We start from the raw sequence: 11,102 nt of genomic DNA, 5'->3' as shown, positions 1-11,102 counted from the left end.
GTTCAATCATTCTTTCAGACCGGCGCGTAAGTTATTGTTGAGAAACCGCGCATGGCTGTCGTGGCTAGATCGATCACGTCGCACGGGAAGGGATGGATGGGTTTGACCCGTGGAAGGGCAACTGATCAGTGCAGTTTTTTAAAACGAAAATTGAGGCGGAATGGATTATTAGTGTTTGATCTGACCGGGAGCGAGACATCTCGGTCGGATAGCTATAATGTTTTTTCTTGACTCAAGTCGGATATCGTAGCTATCTTTAATTTGGCCGGTCCTGCTGGGGATGGCGAGAGCTAGTGCCTCCTTCCAGCGGCAGCGGAAGATTCTCCTCGCAAACCATCGGTTGTTCAAGCAGACAGATGGTAAACTTTGCAGTGGACGAGACGCCTTGACTTGGTTTGCAACTGGCGGCCGGTTCGTTCCGCCGTTCAATCATTCTTTCAGACCGACGCGTAAGTTATTGTTGAGAAACCGCGCATGGCTGTCGTGGCTAGATCGATCACGTCGCACGGGAAGGGATGGATGGGTTTGACCCGTGGAAGGGCAACTGATCAGTGCCGTTTTTTAAAACGAAAATTCAGGCGGAATGGATTATTAGTGTTTGATCTGACCGGGAGCGAGACATCTCGGTCGGATAGCTATAATGTTTTTTCTTGACTCAAGTCGGATATCGTAGCTATCTTTAATTTGGCCGGTCCTGCTGGGGATGGCGAGAGCTAGTGCCTCCTTCCAGCGGCAGCGGAAGATTCTCCTCGCAAACCATCGGTTGTTCAAGCAGACAGATGGTAAACTTTGCAGTGGACGGGACGCCCTGACTTGGTTTGCAACTGGCGGTCGGTTCGTTCCGCCGTTCAATCATTCTTTCAGACCGGCGCGTAAGTTATTGTTGAGAAACCGCGCATGGCTGTCGTGGCTAGATCGATCACGTCGCACGGGAAGGGATGGATGGGTTTGACCCGTGGAAGGGCAACTGATCAGTGCAGTTTTTTAAAACGAAAATTGAGGCGGAATGGATTATTAGTGTTTGATCTGACCAGGAGCGAGACATCTCGGTCGGATAGCTATAATGTTTTTTCTTGACTCAAGTCGGATATCGTAGCTATCTTTAATTTGGCCGGTCCTGCTGGGGATGGCGAGAGCTAGTGCCTCCTTCCAGCGGCAGCGGAAGATTCTCCTCGCAAACCATCGGTTGTTCAAGCAGGCAGATGGTAAACTTTGCAGTGGACGAGACGCCCTGACTTGGTTTGCAACTGGCGGCCGGTTCGTTCTGCCGTTCAATCATTCTTTCAGACCGGCGCGTAAGTTATTGTTGAGAAACCGCGCATGGCTGTCGTGGCTCGATCGATCACGTCGCACGCGAAGGGATGGGTGGGTTTGACCCGAGGAAGGGCAACTGATCAGTGCCGTTTTTTAAAACGAAAATTGAGGCGGAATGGATTATTAGTGTTTGATCTGACCGGGAGCGAGACATCTCGGTCGGATAGCTATAATGTTTTTTCTTGACTCAAGTCGGATATCGTAGCTATCTTTAATTTGGCCGGTCCTGCTAGGGATGGCGAGAGCTAGTGCCTCCTTCCAGCGGCAGCGGAAGATTCTCCTCGCAAACCATCGGTTGTTCAAGCAGACAGATGGTAAACTTTGCAGTGGACGAGACGCCCTGACTTGGTTTGCAACTGGCGGCCGGTTCGTTCCGCCGTTCAATCATTCTTTCAGACCGGCGCGTAAGTTATTGTTGAGAAACCGCGCATGGCTGTTGTGGCTAGATCGATCACGTCGCACGGGAAGGGATGGATGGGTTTGACCCGTGGAAGGGCAACTGATCAATGCCGTTTTTTAAAACGAAAATTGAGGCGGAATGGATTATTAGTGTTTGATCTGACCGGGAGCGAGACATCTCGGTCGGATAGCTATAATGTTTTTTCTTGACTCAAGTCGGATATCGTAGCTATCTTTAATTTGGCCGGTCCTGCTGGGGATGGCGAGAGCTAGTGCCTCCTTCCAGCGGCAGCGGAAGATTCTCCTCGCAAACCATCGGTTGTTCAAGCAGACAGATGGTAAACTTTGCAGTGGACGAGACGCCCTGACTTGGTTTGCAACTGGCGGCCGGTTCGTTCCGCCGTTCAATCATTCTTTCAGATCGGCGCGTAAGTTATTGTTGAGAAACCGCGCATGGCTATCGTGGCTAGATCGATCACGTCGCACGGGAAGGGATGGATGGGTTTAATCCGTGGAAGGGCAACTGATCAGTGCAGTTTTTTAAAACGAAAATTGAGGCGGAATGGATTATTAGTGTTTGATCTGACCGGGAGCGAGACATCTCGGTCGGATAGCTATAATGTTTTTTCTTGACTCAAGTCGGATATCGTAGCTATCTTTAATTTGGCCGGTCCTGCTGGGGATGGCGAGAGCTAGTGCCTCCTTCCAGCGGCAGCGGAAGATTCTCCTCGCAAACCATCGGTTGTTCAAGCAGACAGATGGTAAACTTTGCAGTGGATGAGACGCCCTGACTTGGTTTGCAACTGGCGGCCGGTTCGTTCCGCCGTTCAATCATTCTTTCAGACCGGCGCGTAAGTTATTGTTGAGAAACCGCGCATGGCTGTCGTGGCTAGATCGATCACGTCGCACGGGAAGGGATAGATGGGTTTGACCCGTGGAAGGGCAACTGATCAGTGCAGTTTTTTAAAACGAAAATTGAGGCGGAATGGATTATTAGTGTTTGATCTGACCGGGAGCGAGACATCTCGGTCGGATAGCTATAATGTTTTTTCTTGACTCAAGTCGGATATCGTAGCTATCTTTAATTTGGCCGGTCCTGCTGGGGATGGCGAGAGCTAGTGCCTCCTTCCAGCGGCAGCGGAAGATTCTCCTCGCAAACCATCGGTTGTTCAAGCAGACAGATGGTAAACTTTGCAGTGGACGAGACGCCCTGACTTGGTTTGCAACTGGCGGCCGGTTCGTTCCGCCGTTCAATCATTCTTTCAGACCGGCGCGTAAGTTATTGTTGAGAAACCGCGCATGGCTGTCGTGGCTAGATCGATCACGTCGCACGGGAAGGGATGGATGGGTTTGACCCGTGGAAGGGCAACTGATCAGTGCAGTTTTTTAAAATGAAAATTAAGGCGGAATGGATTATTAGTGTTTGATCTGACCGGGAGCGAGACATCTCGGTCGAATAGCTATAATGTTTTTTCTTGACTCAAGTCGGATATCGTAGCTATCTTTAATTTGGCCGGTCCTGCTGGGGATGGCGAGAGCTAGTGCCTCCTTCCAGCGGCAGCGGTGCAAACCATCGGTTGTTCAAGCAGACAGATGGTAAACTTTGCAGTGGACGAGACGCCCTGACTTGGTTTGCAACTGGCGGCCGGTTCATTTCACCGTTCAATCATTCTTTCAGACCGGCGCGTAAGTTATTGTTGAGAAACCGCGCATGGCTGTCGTGGCTAGATCGATCACGTCGCACGGGAAGGGATGGATGGGTTTGACCCGTGGAAGGGCAACTGATCAGTGCAGTTTTTTAAAACGAAAATTGAGGCGGAATGGATTATTAGTGTTTGATCTGACCGGGAGCGAGACATCTCGGTCGGATAGCTATAATGTTTTTTCTTGACTCAAGTCGGATATCGTAGCTATCTTTAATTTGGCCGGTCCTGCTGGGGATGGCGAGAGCTAGTGCCTCCTTCCAGCGGCAGCGGAAGATTCTCCTCGCAAACCATCGGTTGTTCAAGCAGACAAATGGTAAACTTTGCAGTGGACGAGACGCCCTGACTTGGTTTGCAACTGGCGGCCGGTTCGTTCTGCCGTTCAATCATTCTTTCAGACCGGCGCGTAAGTTATTGTTGAGAAACCGCGCATGGCTGTCGTGGCTCGATCGATCACGTCGCACGCGAAGGGATGGGTGGGTTTGACCCGAGGAAGGGCAACTGATCAGTGCCGTTTTTTAAAACGAAAATTGAGGCGGAATGGATTATTAGTGTTTGATCTGACCAGGAGCGAGACATCTCGGTCGGATAGCTATAATGTTTTTTCTTGACTCAAGTCGGATATCGTAGCTATCTTTAATTTGGCCGGTCCTGCTAGGGATGGCGAGAGCTAGTGCCTCCTTCCAGCGGCAGCGGAAGATTCTCCTCGCAAACCATCGGTTGTTCAAGCAGACAGATGGTAAACTTTGCAGTGGACGAGACGCCCTGACTTGGTTTGCAACTGGCGGCCGGTTCTTTCCGCCGTTCAATCATTCTTTCAGACCGGCACGTAAGTTATTGTTGAGAAACCGCGCATGGCTGTCGTGGCTAGATCGATCACGTCGCACGGGAAGGGATGGATGGGTTTGACCCGTGGAAGGGCAACTGATCAGTGCAGTTTTTTAAAACGAAAATTGAGGCGGAATGGATTATTAGTGTTTGATCTGACCTTGAGCGAGACATCTCGGTCGGATAGCTATAATGTTTTTTCTTGACTCAAGTCGGATATCGTAGCTATCTTTAATTTGGCCGGTCCTGCTGGGGATGACGAGAGCTAGTGCCTCCTTCCAGCGGCAGCGGAAGATTCTCCTCGCAAACCATCGGTTGTTCAAGCAGACAGATGGTAAACTTGCAGTGGACGAGACGCCCTGACTTGGTTTGCAACTGGCGGCCGGTTCGTTCCGCCGTTCAATCATTCTTTCAGACCGGCGCGTAAGTTATTGTTGAGAAACCGCGCATGGCTGTCGTGGCTAGATCGATCACGTCGCACGGGAAGGGATGGATGGGTTTGACCCGTGGAAGGGCAACTGATCAGTGCCGTTTTTTAAAACGAAAATTGAGGCGGAATGGATTATTAGTGTTTGATCTGACCGGGAGCGAGACATCTCGGTCGGATAGCTATAATGTTTTTTCTTGACTCAAGTCAGATATCGTAGCTATCTTCAATTTAGCCGGTCCTGCTGGGGATGGCGAGAGCTAGTGCCTCCTTCCAGCGGCAGCGGAAGATTCTCCTCGCAAACCATCGGTTGTTCAAGCAGACAGATGGTAAACTTTGCAGTGGACGAGACACCCTGACTAGGTTTGCAACTGGCGGCCGGTTCGTTCCGCCGTTCAATCATTCTTTCATACCGGCGCGTAAGTTATTGTTGAGAAACCGCGCATGGCTGTCGTGGCTAGATCGATCACGTCGCACGGGAAGGGATGGATGGGTTTGACCCGTGGAAGGGCAGCTGATCAGTGCAGTTTTTTAAAACGAAAATTGAGGCGGAATGGATTATTAGTGTTTGATCTGACCGGGAGCGAGACATCTCGGTCGGATAGCTATAATGTTTTTTCTTGACTCAAGTCGGATATCGTAGCTATCTTTAATTTGGCCGGTCCTGCTGGGGATGGCGAGAGCTAGTGCCTCCTTCCAGCGGCAGCGGAAGATTCTCCTCGCAAACCATCGGTTGTTCAAGCAGACAGATGGTAAACTTTGCAGTGGACGAGACGCCCTGACTTGGTTTGCAACTGGCGGCCGGTTCGTTCCGCCGTTCAATCATTCTTTCAGACCGACGCGTAAGTTATTGTTGAGAAACCGTGCATGGCTGTCGTGGCTAGATCGATCACGTCGCACGGGAAGGGACGGATGGTTTGACCCGTGGAAGGGCAACTGATCAGTGCAGTTTTTTAAAACGAAAATTGAGGCGGAATGGATTATTAGTGTTTGATTTGACCGGGAGCGAGACATCTCGGTCGGATAGCTATAATGTTTTTTCTTGACTCAAGTCGGACATCGTAGCTATCTTTAATTTGGCCGGTCCTGCTGGGGATGGCGAGAGCTAGTGCCTCCTTCCAGCGGCAGCGGAAGATTCTCCTCGCAAACCATCGGTTGTTCAAGCAGACAGATGGTAAACTTTGCAGTGGACGAGACGCCCTGACTTGGTTTGCAACTGGCGGCCGGTTCATTCCGCCGTTCAATCATTCTTTCAGACCGGCGCGTAAGTTATTGTTGAGAAACCGTGCATGGCTGTCGTGGCTAGATCGATCACGTCGCACGGGAAGGGATGGATGGGTTTGACCCGTGGAAGGGCAACTGATCAGTGCCGTTTTTTAAAACGAAAATTGAGGCGGAATGGATTATTAGTGTTTGATCTGACCGGGAGCGAGACATCTCGGTCGGATAGCTATAATGTTTTTTCTTGACTCAAGTCGGATATCGTAGCTATCTTTAATTTGGCCGGTCCTGCTAGGGATGGCGAGAGCTAGTGCCTCCTTCCAGCGGCAGCGGAAGATTCTCCTCGCAAACCATCGGTTGTTCAAGCAGACAGATGGTAAACTTTGCAGTGGACGAGATGCCCTGACTTGGTTTGCAACTGGCGGCCGGTTCGTTCCGCCGTTCAATCATTCTTTTAGACCGGCGCGTAAGTTATTGTTGAGAAACCGCGCATGGCTGTCGTGGCTAGATCGATCACGTCGCACGGGAAGGGATGGATGGGTTTGACCCATGGAAGGGCAACTGATCAGTGCAGTTTTTTAAAACGAAAATTGAGGCGGAATGGATTATCAGTGTTTGATCTGACCGGGAGCGAGACATCTCGGTCGGATAGCTATAATGTTTTTTCTTGACTCAAGTCGGATATCGTAGCTATCTTTAATTTGGTCGGTCCTGCTGGGGATGGCGAGAGCTAGTGCCTCCTTCCAGCGGCAGCGGAAGATTCTCCTCGCAAACCATCGGTTGTTCAAGCAGACAGATGGTAAACTTTGCAGTGGACGAGACGCCCTGACTTGGTTTGCAACTGGCGGCCGGTTCGTTCCGCCGTTCAATCATTCTTTCAGACCGACGCGTAAGTTATTGTTGAGAAACCGCGCATGGCTGTCGTGGCTAGATCGATCACGTCGCACGGGAAGGGATGGATGGGTTTGACCCGTGGAAGGGCAATTGATCAGTGCAGTTTTTTAAAACGAAAATTGAGGCGGAATGATTATTAATGTTTGATCTGACCGGGAGCGAGACATCTCGGTCGGATAGCTATAATGTTTTTTCTTGACTCAAGTCGAATATCGTAGCTATCTTTAATTTGGCCGGTCCTGCTGGGGATGGCGAGAGCTAGTGCCTCCTTCCAGCGGCAGCGGAAGATTCTCCTCGCAAACCGTCGGTTGTTCAAGCATACAGATGGTAAACTTTGCAGTGGACGAGACGCCCTGACTTGGTTTGCAACTGGCGGCCGGTTCGTTCCGCCGTTCAATCATTCTTTCAGACCGGCGCGTAAGTTATTGTTGAGAAACCGCGCATGGCTGTCGTGGCTAGATCGATCACGTCGCACGGGAAGGGATGGATGGGTTTGACCCGTGGAAGGGCAACTGATCAGTGCCGTTTTTTAAAACGAAAATTGAGGCGGAATGGATTATTAGTGTTTGATCTGACCGGGAGCGAGACATCTCGGTCGGATAGCTATAATGTTTTTTCTTGACTCAAGTCGGATATCGTAGCTATCTTTAATTTGGCCGGTCCTGCTAGGGATGGCGAGAGCTAGTGCCTCCTTCCAGCGGCAGCGGAAGATTCTCCTCGCAAACCATCGGTTGTTCAAGCAGACAGATGGTAAACTTTGCAGTGGACGAGACGCCCTGACTTGGTTTGCAACTGGCGGCCGGTTCGTTCCGCCGTTCAATCATTCTTTCAGACCGGCGCGTAAGTTATTGTTGAGAAACCGCGCATGGCTGTCGTGGCTAGATCGATCACGTCGCACGGGAAGGGATGGATGGGTTTGACCCGTGGAAGGGCAATTGATCAGTGCAGTTTTTTAAAACGAAAATTGAGGCGGAATGGATTATTTGTGTTTGATCTGACCGGGAGCGAGACATCTCGGTCGTATAGCTATAATGTTTTTTCTTGACTCAAGTCGGATATCGTAGCTATCTTTAATTTGGCCGGTCCTGCTGGGGATGGCGAGAGCTAGTGCCTCCTTCCAGCGGCAGCGGAAGATTCTCCTCGCAAACCATCGGTTGTTCAAGCAGACAGATGGTAAACTTGCAGTGGACGAGACGCCCTGACTTGGTTTGCAACTGGCGGCCGGTTCGTTCCGCCGTTCAATCATTCTTTCAGACCGGCGCGTAAGTTATTGTTGAGAAACCGCGCATGGCTGTCGTGGCTAGATCGATCACGTCGCACGGGAAGGGATGGATGGGTTTGACCCGTGGAAGGGCAACTGATCAGTGCCGTTTTTTAAAACGAAAATTGAGGCGGAATGGATTATTAGTGTTTGATCTGACCGGGAGCGAGACATCTCGGTCGGATAGCTATAATGTTTTTTCTTGACTCAAGTCGGATATCGTAGCTATCTTTAATTTGGCCGGTCCTGCTAGGGATGGCGAGAGCTAGTGCCTCCTTCCAGCGGCAGCGGAAGATTCTCCTCGCAAACCATCGGTTGTTCAAGCAGACAGATGGTAAACTTTGCAGTGGACGAGACGCCCTGACTTGGTTTGCAACTGGCGGCCGGTTCGTTCCGCCGTTCAATCATTCTTTCAGACCGGCGCGTAAGTTATTGTTGAGAAACCGCGCATGGCTGTCGTGGCTAGATCGATCACGTCGCACGGGAAGGGATGGATGGGTTTGACCCGTGGAAGGGCAACTGATCAGTGCAGTTTTTTAAAACGAAAATTGAGGCGGAATGGATTATTAGTGTTTGATCTGACCGGGAGCGAGACATGTCGGTCGGATAGCTATAATGTTTTTTCTTGACTCAAGTCGGATATCGTAGCTATCTTTAATTTGGCCGGTCCTGCTGGGGATGGCGAGAGCTAGTGCCTCCTTCCAGCGGCAGCGGAAGATTCTCCTCGCAAACCATCGGTTGTTCAAGCAGACAGATGGTAAACTTTGCAGTGGACGAGACGCCCTGACTTGGTTTGCAACTGGCGGCCGGTTCGTTCCGCCGTTCAATCATTCTTTCAGACCGGCGCGTAAGTTATTGTTGAGAAACCGCGCATGGCTGTCGCGGCTAGATCGATCACGTCGCACGGGAAGGGACGGATGGTTTGACCCGTGGAAGGGCAACTGTCAGTGCAGTTTTTTGAAACAAAAATTGAGGCGGAATGGATTATTAGTGTTTGATCTGACCGGGAGCGAGACATCTCGGTCGGATAGCTATAATGTTTTTTCTTGACTCAAGTCGGATATCGTAGCTATCTTTAATTTGGCCGGTCCTGCTGGGGATGGCGAGAGCTAGTGCCTCCTTCCAGCGGCAGCGGAAGATTTTCCTCGCAAACCATCGGTTGTTCAAGCAGACAGATGGTAAACCTTGCAGTGGACGAGACGCCCTGACTTGGTTTGCAACTGGCGGCCGGTTCGTTCCGCCGTTCAATCATTCTTTCAGACCGGCGCGTAAGTTATTGTTGAGAAACCGCGCATGGCTGTCGTGGCTAGATCGATCACGTCGCACGGGAAGGGATGGATGGGTTTGACCCGTGGAAGGGCAGCTGATCAGTGCAGTTTTTTAAAACGAAAATTGAGGCAGAATGGATTATTAGTGTTTGATCTAACCGGGAGCGAGACATCTCGGTCGGATAGCTATAATGTTTTTTCTTGACTCAAGTCGGATATCGTAGCTATCTTTAATTTGGCCGGTCCTGCTAGGGATGGCGAGAGCTAGTGCCTCCTTCCAGCGGCAGCGGAAGATTCTCCTCGCAAACCATCGGTTGTTCAAGCAGACAGATGGTAAACTTTGCAGTGGACGAGACGCCCTGACTTGGTTTGCAACTGGCGGCCGGTTCGTTCCGCCGTTCAATCATTCTTTCAGACCGGCGCGTAAGTTATTGTTGAGAAACCGCGCATGGCTGTCGTGGCTAGATCGATCACGTCGCACGGGAAGGGACGGATGGGTTTGACCCGTGGAAGGGCAACTGATCAGTGCAGTTTTTTAAAACGAAAATTGAGGCGGAATGGATTATTAGTGTTTGATCTGACCGGGAGCAAGACATCTCGGTCGGATAGCTATAATGTTTTTTCTTGACTCAAGTCGGACATCGTAGCTATCTTTAATTTGGCCGGTCCTGCTGGGGATGGCGAGAGCTAGTGCCTCCTTCCAGCGGCAGCGGAAGATTCTCCTCGCAAACCATCGGTTGTTCAAGCAGACAGATGGTAAACTTTGCAGTGGACGAGACGCCCTGACTTGGTTTGCAACTGGCGGTCGGTTCGTTCCGCCGTTCAATCATTCTTTCAGACCGGCGCGTAAGTTATTGTTGAGAAACCGCGCATGGCTGTCGTGGCTAGATCGATCACGTCGCACGGGAAGGGATGGATGGGTTTGACCCGTGGAAGGGCAACTGATCAGTGCAGTTTTTTAAAACGAAAATTGAGGCGAAATGGATTATTAGTGTTTGATCTGACCAGGAGCGAGACATCTCGGTCGGATAGCTATAATGTTTTTTCTTGACACAAGTCGGATATCGTAGCTATCTTTAATTTGGCCGGTCCTGCTGGGGATGGCGAGAGCTAGTGCCTCCTTCCAGCGGCAGCGGAAGATTCTCCTCGCAAACCATCGGTTGTTCAAGCAGGCAGATGGTAAACTTTGCAGTGGACGAGACGCCCTGACTTGGTTTGCAACTGGCGGCCGGTTCGTTCTGCCGTTCAATCATTCTTTCAGACCGGCGCGTAAGTTATTGTTGAGAAACCGCGCATGGCTGTCGTGGCTCGATCGATCACGTCGCACGCGAAGGGATGGGTGGGTTTGACCCGAGGAAGGGCAACTGATCAGTGCCGTTTTTTAAAACGAAAATTGAGGCGGAATGGATTATCAGTGTTTGATCTGACCGGGAGCGAGACATCTCGGTCGGATAGCTATAATGTTTTTTCTTGACTCAAGTCGGATATCGTAGCTATCTTTAATTTGGCCGGTCCTGCTAGGGATGGCGAGAGCTAGTGCCTCCTTCCAGCGGCAGCGGAAGATTCTCCTCGCAAACCATCGGTTGTTCAAGCAGACAGATGGTAAACTTTGCAGTGGACGAGACGCCCTGACTTGGTTTGCAACTGGCGGCCGGTTCGTTCCGCCGTTCAATCATTCTTTCAGACCGACGCGTAAGTTATTGTTGAGAAACCGCGCATGGCTGTCGTGGCTAGATCGATCACGTCGCACGGGAAGGGATGGATGGGTTTGACCCGTGGAAGGGCAA

This window comes from Triticum aestivum, chromosome 5A, assembly GCF_018294505.1.
Source record: "Triticum aestivum cultivar Chinese Spring chromosome 5A, IWGSC CS RefSeq v2.1, whole genome shotgun sequence".
Taxonomy (NCBI): Eukaryota; Viridiplantae; Streptophyta; class Magnoliopsida; order Poales; family Poaceae; genus Triticum; species Triticum aestivum.
Note: the sequence above shows the minus strand (reverse complement) of the source record.